The sequence below is a fragment of the Mastomys coucha genome, chromosome X, assembly GCF_008632895.1.
Source record: "Mastomys coucha isolate ucsf_1 chromosome X, UCSF_Mcou_1, whole genome shotgun sequence".
NCBI classification, from domain to species: Eukaryota; Metazoa; Chordata; class Mammalia; order Rodentia; family Muridae; genus Mastomys; species Mastomys coucha.
Window position 1 is genome coordinate 96,423,981 of NC_045030.1, and position 6,079 is coordinate 96,430,059.

At 36.3% G+C, this 6,079-nt stretch overlaps 1 protein-coding gene and 1 pseudogene across 2 annotated transcripts in view; both read left to right on the top strand.

The window, feature by feature from the left end:
• Zc3h12b (zinc finger CCCH-type containing 12B) overlaps positions 1-6,079 on the top strand; it is a 159,709-nt gene that overhangs the window by 56,604 nt on the left and 97,026 nt on the right. The window lies entirely within an intron of this gene.
• The window catches only part of LOC116088612, a 12,190-nt pseudogene continuing 11,550 nt past the window's right edge, over positions 5,440-6,079 (top strand). The window contains exon 1 of the transcript XR_004117953.1: positions 5,440-6,077. The product of XR_004117953.1 is annotated as a ubiquitin-associated protein 2 pseudogene (transcript). The remainder of the gene's footprint in view (positions 6,078-6,079) is intronic.

Here is a 6,079-nt window from a genome sequence, read left to right on the forward strand (position 1 = left end):
TATGTATGTGTAGTTTCTCTACCTTTCCCCACTGTTTGTGTATTTTATTTTCCATGGGTTATTTTCATCACTCTTAGATGTATGTTCAGTAAAAGGGGGACAGCACTGATTATAGTAACAAATATCATTGCTTGATTGAGATTGTATTTTACTTACAGCATTTCTCCCTTCCCTTTTTTCTATCCAAATCCTCCCATATATCCCTCTCTACTGCAAATTTGTGGCATCTTTTATCATATATATATATATATATATGATAAAATATATATTATATATAATATAAAAATAAAAAATATATATTAATATATATATTTGGAATATACATATTTGGAATATATATATTCCAAAATATAGCCTCTTGAGTCCATATAATTTTACTGTATGCATGTTTTCATGTTTGACCATTTGATCATGGACAACCAATTATATACTCTTCTCTGGGAACAGGAGATAAAAAGAACATATCATAATAGGTACCAAAGAAATTTAGTAAAATCCTAAGAACATAATATAGAAATTTTTATTTCTTGAAACTGGAAAATCTAAAAGAAATGGATGAATTTATATATGTATAACTTTATGCTTATGACTTGCTATATTTAAAGAAAAAAGGAAGTAAATTATTACAGGTCTATATTACAATTCAGTAAATTTGAAGCAGTTATAAAAAGTCTCCCAATCAAAAAATCAAAGCCCCAGTCCACATAGATTCAGTGAAGAATTACACCAGACCTTCAAAGAAAAACAACATCAATATTTCTTTAATGGATCCATAAAATAGGTAAGGAAGAAAAACACTTCCATTTTTTTTTATTAAGCCAGTATTATTCTGATACTAAAACCTGACAATTCCAAAGTGGGTTTGAGAGAGGCTCATGAAAACCTATACCAAAAGAATAGCAACTGGCAGTTGGAGCAACTTTTTTCTTTTTCATATTTGTGGCTCCTAGAAAACTGCCCACATACCGATGGAAGAGCCTGCATATATGTACATACTTGAAGCATTAGTTGGACTCAGTAAATCAAAGAGAGAGAGAGAACATGAATTTCAGGGAGAAGTTCAGAGTATTTCTGAAGATGGTAGTAGATATAATGAAAATACACTGTATATATGTATGGAGTTCTAAAAGAATAATTAAAAAAATATAAAAACAAGATTATAGGTTGATCCCTCTGATGAACATAGAAGCAACAGTTCTCAATAAAATACTTGCAAAACAAATTCAAGATCACTCCAAAAAAATCATTCAGAGATGAAAAATTTCCATTGTGTATATAGACATTTTCATTATTGACTTATCAGTTGGACACTAAGGTTGATTTTATTTCTTAGCTATTGTGAATACAGCAGCAATAAACATAGATAGTAATATATCCCTGTAGTAAAATACAGAGTTCTTTGGCTATGTGTGTGTGTCTCTGTCTGTGCGTGTGCATGTGCATGTATGCAGGAATTGTATATCTGGTTTACATGCTAATTTTATTTCTAGCTTATTGAGTAGTTGTCATACTGTCTTCCATAAAGGGAATATCAACTTATATGTTCACCAACAGTGAATAAGAGTTTCTTCTTTCCCACATTCTCTCCTACATTTTGTTGTTTTGATTTGTTAATGGTAGCCATTCTAACTTGGTTGACATAGAATCTCAAAGTAGTTTTAATTTATATTTCTGCGATGACTAAAAATATTGAATACATTTTAAAAACACTTGTTACTCATTCATATTTTTTGTTTGAGAACTCTTTTTTGGTTTAATAATCAGTTTTTAAATTGGGTTTTCCCCCATTCTTTAAACAATCTCTTCACCCAACTGGCTCTTTGTTTTGCTATAACAGAGCCTTTTGGTTTCATGAGATCTTAACTTTCAATTGTCCTTATTTAGAAAATTTGCAGATAAATGAACAGGAGTAGAAAAATTAAATTGAGTAAGGTAATCCAGGCACAGAAAGACAAACAGTATATGTTCTTTTTCATACGTAGATCTTCACTATTAATCTTAATGTTTGTGTTTAACTTCTAGTACTTGAAGAAACCAGGAAGCTAGAACAGGAAGTTGTAAGGGATGGTGGATAAGCACAGGTTATATTAAAGCTGAATGGAGAAACCCTGGAGCTGAAAAGGTTCAAGCAGGGATGATGATGAGGAATTGTGATAATGCAGGAAAGAGGGAGAGCTGATCAAAACAAAGGGGTCCTGAAAAATCCATATGGAATCTAACTTTGTAAGCTAATCTAAAAATAATTAAAAACAGAGCTAGCACATATGGCTGGATAAAGATGTGCCTAAAATCAACACATTATTAATAAAAAGCACAGTATCAAGAGTCAGATAAGTCTCTATGAGTTGTTAGGGAGGCCACAGAAGCCTACATGTAGGTGCTTACAATTACTATTAATTTGCCACCAGAATACTTGATAAGCCGCTATAGCTGGTGATCCTTCAAATATTTAAGTCAAGGTATAAAGAAATCAAATGGAATTGAGTTGGAGACTTCCTCTTGCTGGCTAGTTCTTCATAGTGTTGAAAGGTGCTATGTAGCTTGCTGAGGGAAAAAAAGCATCGGTTGAATTACCCAGCTGTGATCCCTGCAAGCTGTAATACTAAGAAGCCAGATAACAGATTCCCAGCTGTGCACTGAAAGCTTGGTTGTTATAGTGGTAACCACCCACTCTCATTGAATCTGAGGCTTGCTCAGCAAGAGGGAATTGTTGGCTACTGGTGTTCCAGAGGAGAGGAGAAGCAGCCATTGTTTTCAGCTACACACCCACAGTCAAGCCTCCAGGCTCCAAAAGGTTGCTTCATACCTTCCTTACAGAGATAGCTCTGATTAAATTCAATGAAACACAAAATAAGACAAGAGCAACAACAACAAAAATTACATGAATGTTAGAAAGGAACATGTATACAAAAAAAAAAAAAAAAAACCCAGCTCTTGTGAAAAGAAGCATATAGTGGTGTGAGGTAGATTGGAGAGAACAGTAGAGAGAGTAACCAGAATACATTACATGTACTTTAAAATGGCAAAGGAAACATTTATTAAAATATAATAAAATATAGGCCATCTTTCATGATTCCAAAGAAGTATGGATGGTTCAAGATATATAAATCAATAAATGTAATTCAGCACATAAATGGACTCAAGTGGAGAAATCGTATGAGCAGTTTGATAGACATAAAAAGGAGGGAGGCTTTGAAAAATACTAATATCTCCTCACGATATCCTGATCATTATGCTTTATGGCTATCTAGTTAATTTTGGTTTGTCTTGTTTTGTTTTATTAGGTCCCTTAGATGGTCTATTAAGCTATTTATTTGAGAATACTTTTTTATTATTATTTTGAGATTGTCATATAATGACATCAGATTGCTCTTTATTTTTACCCCTCCAAACACCCCATATATTCCTTCTTGCTATGTTTAATATTCATGGCCTCTTTTATCATTAATTGCATATATATGTATACACACACATATATACATATACATATATATATAAATATAAACACTTGTATGTATATGTTTTCAAGGCTGACCATTTGACATGGGATAACCAATTGATACCCTCTTTCCTGAGGAAGACTATTTCTCTTGCTCTCAGCATTCCTTAGTTGCCTGTACTACTTTGTATAGGGTGCAGAGTGGAGAACACTGGGTTTTCCCTGGTCAAGAGATGTCATCCTTTTACAATTCATGTTTTCACAGCATATTTGTGAGACAACAGAGGATGAATATCCAGAATATATAAAGAACTCAAAAATCAAAGAGTAGAGAGGTGAGCTGCATGCTGCCCACCTCCTCCCCAGCTCCATGGCCTTACCTCCCAAGGAGGTCTACTGGGCCCCAGGAATATCCAGGCTTGTGGGGAACCAAGAACACCCAAGTTAGACCCAGCCCCATCTATTCCCTGCCTGCCAGGTCCACTTGGAGCACAGCCAACATAGGTGAGCAGCTTGCTTGTCCCCCTGAGCTCCATTGTCAGGCCTAAGGTTCTACCTGCCTCCCCTAGGAGTCCTGTCAGCATCAGAAGCATCCAGCCAACAGCAGGGACAAGCAGATAGGTAAAGGCTAGTGTAAGAATACAACCAACAAGAGCCAGTGCAATATGGCATCAGCAGAGCTCTGCTATCCTATTACATCAAGCTGTGGATATCCTAACATAGCTAAAGTACAAGAAGATGAACTTAAATCCAACTGTTTAGAGATGATAGAGGCCTTTAAACAGGAAACACTGGAAAATACAATGAAATAGGTAAAGAAAAGGGATAAAATTGTTCAAGGCCTGAAAATGGAAATAGAAGCAATAAAGAAAACATAAACTGAGGGAATCCTGGTGATGGAAAAAAATAGGGAAGAGAGCAGGAACTATAGATGCAACATCACCAACATAATACAAGAGATAAAAGAAGGAATCTCCAACACAGAAGATATAATTGAAGAAATTGATACATTGCTCAAATGAACTATTAAATCTAAAAAGTTCCTCATACAAATTCTGGGACATTGTGAAAAGACTAAACATAATAATAACAGGAATAGAAGAAAATTCCCAGCTCCATGGCCCAGAAAATATTTTCTATAAAACCATAGAAGAAACTGTCCCCAACCAAAAGAGATACCTATAAACACATAAGAAGGTTAAAGAACACCAAATAAGTTGGACCAGAAAATAAACTCCTCCTACTACATAATAATCAAAACACTAAATGTATAGAACAAAAGAATATTAAAAGCTGAAAGGGAAAAAGGCCACTGACATATAAAAGCAGACCTATTAGAATTATACCCAACTTCTCAACAGCGACTCTAAAAGACAGAAGGGCCTGGGCAGGTATCTTGCAGACCCTCAGAGACCACAGACATCAGTCCAGATGACTACACTCAGCAAAATATTTTATCACCACAGATGGAGAAAACAAGATATTCCATGGAGGAAAAACAAATTTAAACAATATTTATCTACAAATCCAGCCATACAGAAGGTACTTGAAGGAAAACTCCAAGGAGACCAACTGCACCCAAGGAAACACAGGAAATAAGTAACACCATACCAGCAAAACTAAGAAGAGAAGCACCCTACTTTCATGAATGCATAGATCATTGAGACAGAAACAACAGAGAAATAATGATACTAACAAATGTTATGCATCAAATAGCCCGGATAGGTATCTACAGAAAATTTCACTGAAACAACAAAGAATTTACCTCCTTTTCAGTATTTACAAAACCTTTCCCAAAACTAGGTGACAAAAGCCTCAACAGATATAAGAAAATCAAAACCCCTTATATCTTATCAGATCACCATGGATTAAAGATGGACTTCACATTGGCAGGTAACGAGCAGCGGCGGCGGCAGGTCCCGAGTCCAACGAGAGCAGCAGCGATTTTGTATCTTGTACATACATTTTGTATATTCTGTATATGATGACTTCTGTGAGTAATGATCATTGCCGAGGTGCTCGGGAGAAACCACAGATGCCAACAACACATGCAGCATGCAGCACAGTCACAGAAACAATTGGTACAGGCAACGGCTGAACAGATGCGGCTTGCTCAAGTGATCTTTGATAAGAATGATTCAGATTTTGAAGCTATAGTTAAACAGCTTATGGAAGTGACGGGAAAAAATCAGGATGAAAGCATCGTGGCCCTCCATGACTGTAACAGTGATGTGAACAAAGCTATCAATATACTGCTGGAAGGAAATTCTGACACTACTTCATGGGAGACTGTAGGAGGGAAGAAGAATAATTTTGGAAGAGAAAGCTCAGAAAACAAAGAAAACAGAGAGAAGAGGACGGAGAGAGAAGCAAGTCGTGGCCGGGGAAACAACAACCGCAAGGGAAGAGGTGGCAACCGAGGCCGAGAGTTCAAAGGTGAAGAGAATGGGATTGATTGCAGCCAAGGAGACAAGCCTGCAGAGCGAGGATTTGGACGTGGCAGGGGCAGAGGGACAGGAAGGTTCTCCTCTCAAAGTATGGGGACATTCAATCCTGCAGACTATTCAGAGTTGGTGTCTACAGATGGCTGTGGGACAAAGTTGGTAGTTTGGGAAGCTGCTCAGAATGGTACAGAAGGGC